Genomic DNA, 11,599 nt, shown 5'->3' with positions numbered 1-11,599 from the left:
TGTCACGACCTCCCCCCCCCCTTACGCACGGACATGGGGCGGGGTCAGGCCCTGGATGTCACCTGGGAGGGACATCCATCCCACAAAATGGATCTGGACTCTGCCTATGCCTCTTCCGGTCCGCCTCCCCTCCACCCTCCCTGTCCCTCCTCTGGTAGCTGAGCCTCGAGGCCGGAGCAGTCCTCCCCACCAGGGAAACCTCTTGCGGTGCGGGTGAAATCAGAGCCCTGCTTTATTTCGGAAAGCTCTGAGTAATAATTACGGGGGGAAGGGAGACAGCCATAGGGTAAATCAAGGAAGTAACCAAAACAGCCCCTGTTGAGGCCTCTGCCACTCGCGTCGCTGTGCTGTGAGCGCACCTGGGCCCACCTAAGTCTTTCCACTCCTTCCCTACGTTTGGTGCCATTAGTGTGCGTCTAGAAATCGATTCGAATGAAAAACAATCCGGGATGTAGGCAAATATTTATTTACACAGATGTTTATCACAGCTCTTTGTCATATTGAAAAATTAGAAGCTACCTAAATGGCCAACAGTATGCCATTGATTCTAAATCATGGAACATCCTTTCAGCGGGATATAACGATACACAGGAAATGTTCACTATATAGTAGGGGGAAGTTTACAAAACGGTTTCTGTTTAATAAAAAGAAACCTATAGACATAAATTGAAAGGCCAGAGACTGGAAAATAGTATCTCTAAGGGGCTGAAAACCGAGCGTCAATTTTCCGTAAAGATAAGAGGGGAAAAAGTTATTTTAAAATGCTCGGTTCTGCTCGTCTCGGAATCGGCTCTCGCTCTTGCCTCCTCGGGCGAGTCCTTCTGGAAGAGAGTCCTTCTGGAAGAAGCGGCAGGGCGGCTGCGGGAAGGGCGCTTGCACCCCCTTCGCGTGCCCCTACCTCCCCGGGCCCGCCACGNAGTGTTGATTTCGGGAATCGATCGGAAATTACAAGGCCAATTCAATGCCCTGCTCTTTAGAGCTCTGGTTAGGCCTGAGAGGCTTCAAACAGCCCCTCAGTCCCTTAGAGGTCTCCGCAGCGGTGACCTCACCCCGAAATCTGCCCTAGGAGATCACTGTAGCGGAGAGGGGGCTGCGCCACACCTCCCCGAACAGCCCTGCTTCCCCCTCCTCCGGCTGGCGGTCAAAGAAGGTCTTAGCTGCTCAGAGCACGCACCAGATCGAAACTCACTGGAGGCCACAAGGAGGGGAGTGGGGGCGGAATCCCGGGTGGTCGCTGGGCACCCCCTCCCCCCCCACACACACACACCGGGGACGCAGCCAGGAAAGGGTGTCCTGGACATCTACTGGCCCTGAAGCATCTGCTAGAGGGTCCCCAGGAGCGGTGATCTATTCCTCAGAATTTGTTGCCCAGACCATCCCCCAACATACCGGATCCCCCAATCTGTGTTTCTCTATTTCTGCCTCAGTTGCCCGATTAGAGGCTGCTAGCTGTTTCTAGAGTTTTCCAATCCAAATGCTTAGCTTTGCACCTTTTCAAATGGGGCCATCCTGACAATGGCAAATGTTAACCCAAATCGTGTCTACCTTGCATATTTGCTTGTTCGCAGAAGCCTTAGCGATAATAATGGTGTCTAAACTCCTCATTTGACAGATAAGTCAGCCAGAGCCAGCGGAGGTGACAGGCTAGTTCCTGGATGGCATGATACCTTCACTGCATAGAGACAGTCTTGAAAGAATTCAGATAAGACCTGGGAAAGCTTGTTAGGACGGTTTCCTATCTAATTTCCCTCTGTCTGGATACTAATACCTGTCAAGTTGTCTGTTTTAAATGAAAAACTGTACCAATCTCTGTATAGATACATACCTACTAATAAGGTTGGATCCTCTTTGGCTTAGTATTATGCTGTGAGCTTTCCCCAGTGTCATGCTGCTGTGAAGAAAGAATGTCAAACATTATTTTAAAAACTTCAATAGCCACCCAATACAGCATTGTATCGCTGTGCTACAAGCCCTGTTGCTGAACGTTCATGTTGTTAATTAGATTTCATTATTAAAAATAGTGCAGGTAAGAACATGCTTGTTTACAAATCTCTGCATTTCTGACTGTAGAATGGATTCCTTGAACAGGAGCTACCAGGTTACAGACTACAGACTTTTTAAAGATTTGGGTGCACAGTGACTAATTGCTTTCTTTTTTCTTCCTTTCCCTTCCTTCCTTCCTTCCTTCCTTCCTTCCTTCCTTCCTTCCTTTCTTTCTTTCTTTCTTTCTTTCTTTCTTTCTTTCTTTCTTTCTTTCAGAGAAAGAGTGTGAGTAGGGGAGAAGGGCAGAGGGAGAGAGAAAGAGAGAGAGAGAGAGAGACAGAGAGAGAATCTTAAGCAGGCTCCATGCTCAGCATAGAGCCCAACATGGCACTGAATCCTACAACCCTGGAATCATGACCTCAGCTGAAATCAAGAGTCAGATGCTCAACCAACTGAGCCATCCAGGCGCCCCTGCCTAACTGCTTTCTAAAAAGCTTGTGCCAGTTTAAACCATTCTCAGCAGAATGAGTGTGCCCACTTGCTTTGATTACTGGTGACATTTAGAATTTGTTGAGTGTGTGAAAGTAACAAGGTCTAGAAGCAGCTAGGTAGTGGCCATATAGGATCTTTCAGAGGCATCACAGGGTAGTGTATCTTCTGCACTGCACCTTGAACCCACTGTGCTTGGCATTTCTAGCACCCAGCACCTTGCATGGTGTTTGTTGACTGAGTAAATGCATTCCCACCTTGCCTCCCACCTCTCACCCCTGATCCCACAGTTCATCCCTGGCGGATCTCTGGGCTGTCATCTCTGTCTGCTAGCACAAGGCATAATGAACTCATCACTGTGCTGCCTTTTCCTTCCTTGTCTTCATACATGCTATGCTTTCCTATTTGTTCTTTTGCTTTGTGTCCTCCCTGGGCTGTCAGATATCATGGGTAGCTGCTGTCTGTCCCTCTTAACGGGGACATTTTGGTTCCACAGTAGTGACAATAAGGGGAAGGCCAGATCTTGTCTTTAATACACTTGTCCATTCATTTATTCATCCCACAAATATTTATTGAGCCACTTATTATATATAGGGCATTATGCTTTCTGGAAACATAGAAGGAAATAATACCACCATCAATATCTAACATTTATTGAACATGTACAAAATGCCATGCACTGTTAGGTACACGATTTTACTTAATCTTTATCATAGCCCAGTTAGGTAAGTACTATTGTTTTCCCCATTTTACAGATAAGGGAACTGATGTCTACAGAAATTAAAGATCACACAACTGGTTAAATGGTGGAGTCCAGATCCAAACCCAAGCAGTCAGCACTTAAAGCTAGATTCCAGAAGAATGGGGAATGTTTCAGGCAGAAGAAATATAATTAGTAAAGGCCCTGGGGCAGAGAATAGTTTGGCTCATTAAAAAATGGTCAGGGGGCGCCTGGGTGGCTCAGTCAGTTGAGTGCCCAACTCTTGATTTTGGCTCAGGTCATGATCTCACATTGATAAGAAAGAACCCTGCGCAGCACTGAGCCTGTTTAGGATTTTCTCTCTCCCTCTTTCTCTCTGCTCCTCCTCGGCTCATGCTCTCCCCTTCTCAAAATAAATAAATAAATAAAAATACCTTTAGAAATGCACTAATAGAAATAGTGAATCAAATTCTGAACCTGAATCTTTAGAAAACACCAATGTACAAGTCCCAATTCTTTTCCTACATCCATCAATGACTAGTCTCATTTAGGTACTATTTTCTCAACAAAACTAATTCTGTCCACAACCTTTAAGTCCTTACCATACAAGACACATAACTGCTGAGATGCTCCAGATTAGGGGCTCAGTACCTATTTCATGAACACAGGACAAGGAAGGAGTAGGGAAGAAGAGAAAAAGGGGAAGATGATTCTTGCCCTAAAAGAGCCTACAATTTGGTGGTAAAGATTTTCTTTAAATAACTAAGGGAGATTTGGTTGAGTTATGGCAATTTGCTTATTTCCTATGAAATTGGTTGAAAATGAATTTTCGTGAGCTCTAGATCAGATAGGCATGCTGTTATAAAATGCTTTATGGGAGATGAATAGTTTTACACAGAGTATAAAGACCAGTGGGTTTGTGTTTGCAATGAAAAAATAAACAGCTCACCCTGTGTGATGGCAATATGCAGGGAGCCCTGCATGAGAGCCGATTTCAGCATATTTGCTTTTTAGCAGTTTATCAAGCAATCATTAAGTGAGTTAACTCCACATCCAGGGAATGCTGATGGTAGCATTAGCCATAAATAAATAAGCTAATATGTACAATAGCTAAATGAATAGACTTTTCCGTGGTGTTTTATGGCCTGAAAAGAACGCAGCTTTTCATTAAAGGAATCATTTGAAAATGTGGAAACTGATACCGCCACAGTTAGTGCTCTCTGCCCATTGATAATGGTCTCTGTATTCGTTGGGGGGGGTGGGAGACTGATGTCCATTTACTTTAGCAAAGATTGTTATTGAATAAAACCTTTAATGGGGGCGTTTATGATCCCACTCAGCTAAGAGCTCAGGGCTGCCTTAGAATAGTCTTTCCCTCTGCCGTGACAGCTCTTAGACAATCAATACAGGTAATATGTCAGCTGGTGGTCAGCAGCCCTGTAAGTAGAAAGGTAGAGCTGAAATGGAAAATGACAGGTAGCCACTTAGAGAGGGGGTATGGGGTAAACACTCTGAAAGTGAAGCTTCTCTCGGGAGTGAGGGAGTGTCCAGCCCTCACATTACAGTCAGTGCTGGGATCCGATAGGAAGAGATTAGGAAGGAAGAGATTACAGGAGAAAAGCCGTTTCAGAGTTTAGGAAAGAACTCCCTCAGGGTGGTGCTTTTAGAACCCCAGAATTCATATGGGTTTGGCCATTTGTAGAATCTGGCATTGTCTCTTTTTTTTTATTTTTAAAGATTTTATTTTATTTTTTAAAATAAATTAAATTAATTTTTTTTTTATTTGAGAGAGAGAGAGAGCAAGAGAGAGAGAATGAGCTGGGCGAGAGGAGCAGGGAGAGAGAGAGAATCTCAAGTAGGCTCTACACTTAGAGTGGAGCCCAATCTCATGAATCATGAGATCATGACCTGACCTGAAATCAAATTGAGTTAAGATGCTTAACTGACTGAGCTACCCAAATGCCCCTAAAGATTTTATTTTTTAAGTAATCTCTATACCCAACATGGGGCTTGAACTTACAACCTGGAGATCAGGAGTTGCATGCACTCCCTTTTTTAAAGAAAATTTTAACAATTATGTAAAATAGGAGCACCTGGGGAACTCAGTCAGTAGCGCTTGCGATGCTTGATCTCAGGGTTGTAAGTTCAAGCCCCTCATTGTTGTGGAGTTACTTAAAAATAAAACATTTTAAAAATACTGTGGTAAAATACACGTCAAAAGTTACCATCTTAACCATTTTTTAAAAAAACTTTATTCAGTTTGAGAGAGAGAGAGCACACCTGGGAGGGGCAGAGAGGGAGAGAGAGAATCCCAAGCAGGTTCTGCGCTGTCAGCACAAGCTCAGCCTGGGGCTTGATATCATGAACTGTGGGATCATGACCTGAGCGGAAATCAGGAGTTGGATGCTTTAACCAGCTGAGGCTCCCAGGCACCCCTACATCACATTTTTTAATCCATTCATTTGTCCATGGACATTTGGGTTGCTTCTACCTTTTGGCTGTTGTGTGGCTTCATGTTTTGATTCCAAATTCACTTGCTCTTTTTTTCTAGATGGCAGTTTTAAAAGCCTCTGAGACCCAGGAAAACCTTCCTAAGAAAAATGCTACCTTTTAAAGATGACTGACATTTCCCAAACTTCTGATAAGAACCATCTGGGTGTTCCTTAAAACTTCAAATTCTTAGACCCTCACCTCACCCAGGACTGGGAGTCAGTGGTTTGGAGGAGGGTCCAAGGGCACCTGAGGTTTAATAGGCATGCCAGGTGACTCTTATCTTTAGACAAGGCTGAGAAACTCAGGCTTTAGCATGATAGAGACCCCTTCACGCCCAACAAGCTCCTTCTGTTTGGGAGTTAAAAACATCACAAACCTGATAAGTGAAAGGATGGTTGTATTTCTTTCAAAACATGGATTATTGGTTTTGGAGTTTGTTATCTATTATTAGAAAGTTAGGGGCCAGGCACTATCACAGCATGAACGAGTGAACATCTATAACCACGAACCCACCCCTCTCGTTTTACATTTGAAATCAATCTTTAAGTCTAAACTGATAGACCCACAGATGACTGACCTTGGTTGTAGGATTACCTGTCTCAGAATTCCCCTATTCTGCATGGAAGTATTTCTGTAATTAATATCATTTACACACAGACCCCCATTTTTTAGAATCTCTTAACATTTTGTATTTGTTATTCAAGTACTTCAGATTATAAACACCCATTTCTCCATTTGTATTTTCCCTCCCTCTCAAATCCTGCTACTCCTTGAAAAAAAAAATGTCAGTACCCTGGTAACTAGTGAAGGAGGAAAGACATTCGTAATTTGTATCCGTTCCTGGCAGCCATTCTCAAGGGTCTTCTGTCTCCAATCTTGGCTGAGGATAGCCCAGAGGGTCTCTGGTTTTGTATTTGATCATTGTCTTGAGCATCGGCCTTTCCAGGCCCTTCAACCCTCCCATTTGGCAAATGGAAAAGATTGGAATCCTATCTCCCGCCTGCTCTTGACCACCCAGCCCTAGGCTCCTAGTCACCTGGGAAGATTTCAGGTCCTCTTGTTATGGGAAGAGAGCTGCCTTGGGCTTGCCCAGGGGCACATCTGTGGCTGAACAAGTTTGGTATTTACGACTGGGAAACCTAGATAGCAGCCTTCCTCTGAGGGAGAACCTGGAGAAAGACACCCTGCCCATTTTTAGTGGAAGAGAGTTTCAAAACCAAATTGAAGAATTTGGCTCTGGCACCTTTAAATCAGATAACCCAGAAGAGTGGAATTCACCAAGAGAAAGGACTCCTACCCACCTTCCCCAGTTCAGGTACTCACAGTCTCGCAACAATCAGGTTGAGAAAACCATTGCAAAGGAAAAATCCTGTTGTCAAAAACAAGCTCCTAGTGATGTGGCGGGACTGCGTGCGCTTCTGAGATGTCTTGCTGTGTCTACCTGGTTACGAATGAGGAAAGGCTACATGTTTGGTTCTAAAAGCTTACCTATTATTATTCTTACCATTCAAAAAATAATTGATACAGATGTATGTCAACTAGAACATACATGGAAGCAAGTGGAAGAGCACTAGCATTTATATTTTATTTATATATTTATTTATTTTTATTTAAAAAAATTTTTAGCCATTTTTATTTATATTTGAGAGACAGACAGAACATGAATGGGGGAGGGTCAGAGAGAGAGGCAGACACAGAATCTGAAGCAGGTGCCAGGCTCTGAGGTGTCAGCACAGAGCCCGACAACGGGGCTCAAACCAACTGAAACCATGACCTGAGGTGAAGTTGGACGCTTAACCGACTAAGCAACTCAGAGGCCCCTAGCATTTTTAAACAGTTTGTAAAAATCAAGAGTGGAATTTCAATGCCTTTGATATATTTTTTTGATAGCAAACTGCTTTCACCACAATGTACTATGCTAGAAATAAATCCAAATCAAATTTCAAAAGCGTATAGATAGAATTTACCTGTTAAAACACACACAATTCACCCTACTTTTTAATATAGGAGTTTACAAAAATCTTGAGATAACTTAAAATGAAAAAAATGACTGTGAAAGTATATTTTATTCTCAGAACAGATGCAAAAATAAAACCACAATCTTCTCCCTGAACCTTCTCTACCTTAGCTGTAATTCGTGCTAAATATCTCATTTCAAAATACCATATTTTATCACTTACTTTAAGTCAACAAAGCAATAAAGTAAAATTTCTTTGCAACAATAAACAAAAGTTTCATGTACTTGTTGTTTCTTGTATAACTTCTTACAATTATAAAGAAAACTATTGCTTTCTGAGATTCCCACACTCTGTGAAGAGATTATCAAGGAGGTAGAAGTTTATCTCTATTTTATATTATTAACACTATTTTTCCTTAAAAATTCTGGTTATTCTATTTTGTTGGAGATCAATCAACAAAAAAGTTCTGGGATATGATGTTCTAGTTAAATGTTTCTTTTCCTGGGGCATGTGGGTGGCTCAGTCAGTTAAGAGTCACACTCTTGGTTTCAGGTCATGGTTTGTGAGTTTAAGCCTTGCATCGGGCTCTGTGCTGACAACAGGAAGCATGTTTGGGATTCTCTCTCCCTCTCGCTGCCCCCCCCCCAAAATTAATAAAAATAAAATAAGAATTTTAAATGTTTCTCTTTTTTTAAAAAGATTTTATTTATCTTTTTATTTGAGAAAAAGAGGAACAGCAAGTACACGAATGCACGAATGGGGACAGGCGCAGAGGAAGAGAGAATTTCAAGCAGGCTCCACGCTCAGCACAGAGCCTGACATAAGGAGGCTTTGATCCCACAACTCTGGGATCATGACCTGAGCCCAAATGAAAAGTCAGATGCTCAACCGACTGAGCCACCTAGGTACCCCTTTAAAATTTTTTTTAAAAATCTTTATTTATTCGTGTGTGTGTGTGTGTGTGTGTGTGTGTATGAGAGAGAGAGAGAGGGAGAGAGGAGAAGCAGGGGACGGGCAGAGAGAGAGAGAGAGAGAGAGAGAGAGAGGGAGACACAGAATCTGAAGCTGGCTCCAGGCTCTGAACTGTCAGTACAGAGCCTGATGTGGGACTCGAATCGACAGACCACGAGATCATGATCCGAGGCGAAGTTGGATACCTAACTGACTGAGCCACCCAGGTGCCCCTAGGCTTTTATTTTATTTTATTATTTTATTTATTTATTTTTTGTTTTTTTCCTAGGATTTTATTTTTAAGTGATCTCTATACCCAATATGGGGCTCAAAACTACAACCTCGAGATCAAGAGTCACACATTCCATCAACTGAGCCAGCCAAGTCTTTCTTTAGTTAAATGTCTCTATTGATAGAATTCAGTATAGAAATTTGTTCTCCTGAACTTTGGATAGGGTCCAAGAAATAAGAGTTCGGTGCAACTACTGTCCCTAAAAAGTCATAAATAACTCTCGAAGTACTTAAAACTACCATGAATGAAATACTGTGCAACCTGTGATGTCAACATTAGACTCACCAGTAATAGATGTTCCAGGACAAGAACTGAGATCTTATGTCTAACGTATTGTGAAGGGCATTTCCTCCAAACCCAACCTGCCCTGCATTGCGCAGGCACAGATGGAGCTATGACTTTATGGCTACAATGCCGAGCGCACCGCAGGCCTCACAGAGGCCACAGGCATCTGTCCACTTTGATGGCTTTGTTCATTGCAGCTGGCAACCTCTCCCAGTCCTAGAAGGACGCCCGAGGGCCCATTAAGAGCCCTATAAGTATCATGGATTCCACTTTACTTTGAGTCTCATTATTTTTCCAGGGTTCAGATATCCTTTCTTACACATTTTTTTTAAGCTCTCAAGAACGAACAGATGATATTTATCTTCAGACTTAGACTCAGACTGGGAAAAGAAACATAATCAGAAAATCTATTTCCTTTCTCTTGTTAGTCATGCAGAGTGGAGGTGAGTCATGACAAGGTTTCTACATTCCATCATCAGGTCATAGCTGCAGAAAGAGTCCCAAATTTCCAATAGTCAAATGACAACACTGTGCTGCGCTGGCACCCATTCTCCCAAAGAAGAGGGCTGTTGTTTCTACAGTCTGCAATCTAATGGTGTCTTAATGGACAGCATTCGCGGTTTTGCCAAGTCACCCAGCTACTCAGTTTTACCTACTGTTGTGCTGCAGGGACAAGGAAGAGAAATCAAAGACAGCCCGGTTCTCACAGTTGAATATGGACTGCTGGGCTCCATCCCCAGAATTTCTGATTCCCTAGATATTGGGTAGAGCTAGAGAATGGTGCTTTCTAACAAGTCCCCAGGTGATGGTTCAGGAATCACATGTTTTGAGAACAACTGAAGGAAAGGCTCTATAACAACAATAAAATTCGTATAAGTCCATCTCCCATTTACCTGAGGAGAAAGGAAATAGATGTATTAAATATCATCCAGAATGAGAGTCACCTCCTTTTATTTAATCCTCATAACACCACCCTACAAACATCATTAAGACGTTATTTTATAGAGGAGAACGTTAAACCTCAGAAATTAAATGACTTGCCCAGTATTATGTAAATGAGAACACGGTAAACAAATATGTTTGTCCACCTCCAAAATCTGTACCCTATGTATTATGTCTGGTCAATATCCTGTCAGTGTATCAGCCCAGAGCTTTCATTTTATCCTAATTTTATGTAATGGGTAGTCTTCCATGTTGACTGCCTTAGTTTTTTAAAAATTGTTATANTAAAAAAAAATAAAAATTGTTATAAGCTGACTCAAATTATCTTTAAAAATAGATGTGATACACATTTTAGGGGCGCCTGGCCAGCTCAGTTGGTAGAGCATGTGACTCCTGCTCTCTCTCAGGGTGGTGAGTTCAAGCCCCATGTTGGGTATAAAGCTTACTTACTTTATTTATTTTAAATTTTTTCTTAATGTTTTTATTTATTTCTGAGAGAGAGAGAGAGACAGCGTGAAGAGGGGAGGGTCAGAGAAAGAGGGAGATACAGAATCTGAAGCAGGCTAGCTGTCAGCACAGAGCCAGATGCGGGGCTCGAGCTCACAAACCGTGAGATCATGACCTGAGCCAAAGTTGGATGCTTAACCAACTGAGCCACTCAGGCACCTCATAAAGCTTACTTTAAAATAGCTGTGGGGTACCTGGGTGGCTCAGTTGGTTAACCATCTGACTTCAGCTCAGGTCATGATCTCGTGGTATGTGAGTTCGAGCCCCATGTCAGAATCTACACTGACAGCTGAGCCTGGAGCCTGCTTTGAATTCCGTCTCCCTCTCTCTCTCTTTCTGCCCCTCCCCTGCTTGTGCTTTCTCTCTCAAAAATAAATACACATTAAAAGAATTTTTAAAAAATAGCTGAGATACACATTTTAAATAAACACCAGTCTAATGTAATTATTAAAGAAGGATGTTGTGAAATGACTGCATTTTCCAAACAAAAAAGTTGAGACATGTAATGTGATCATGATGGCCCAAACTTGGTGGAAGTAGGTCAGATTAAGCCTGCTTGGTCCAAACAAGGATATTATTTGGCATGTAGGCATTTTGGAGTGACTGTTAGGAAAGGGCAAACGAAATTATTACCTTCCTTGGCTACTATGCGGACAAAGTACTTAATTTGAATTATTCAACTAGTGAAAAAAATACACATCACCCAAGTTCCTGATGTCTTGCTTTACCGTTTGATTTTAAAATGAACTAGCAGTCAAAGAAAGGCTGCCTAATTACAGGATGAGCCCCAATCTTTTCAAAAGACCATTGTTCTGACTTAATTAACATGAACTAAAACAGTCCTAAAACAACAGGGCACATTCCCATTAGGATAAATTACCAAGACCTAGTCAACGCAGCAAAGGATTCCCCAGAGGGAAATGTCACTGCCTTTCCACCTGCACTACATCTCTTTCTCAAAGGACTCTGCTACAGCTGGGAGCCTCCCTCTGGATGGGG

The sequence above is a fragment of the Crocuta crocuta genome, unplaced genomic scaffold (genome assembly GCF_008692635.1).
Source record: "Crocuta crocuta isolate KB4526 unplaced genomic scaffold, BGI_CrCroc_1.0 scaffold141, whole genome shotgun sequence".
Lineage (NCBI taxonomy): Eukaryota > Metazoa > Chordata > Mammalia > Carnivora > Hyaenidae > Crocuta > Crocuta crocuta.
This window is presented reverse-complemented; position numbering follows the sequence as displayed.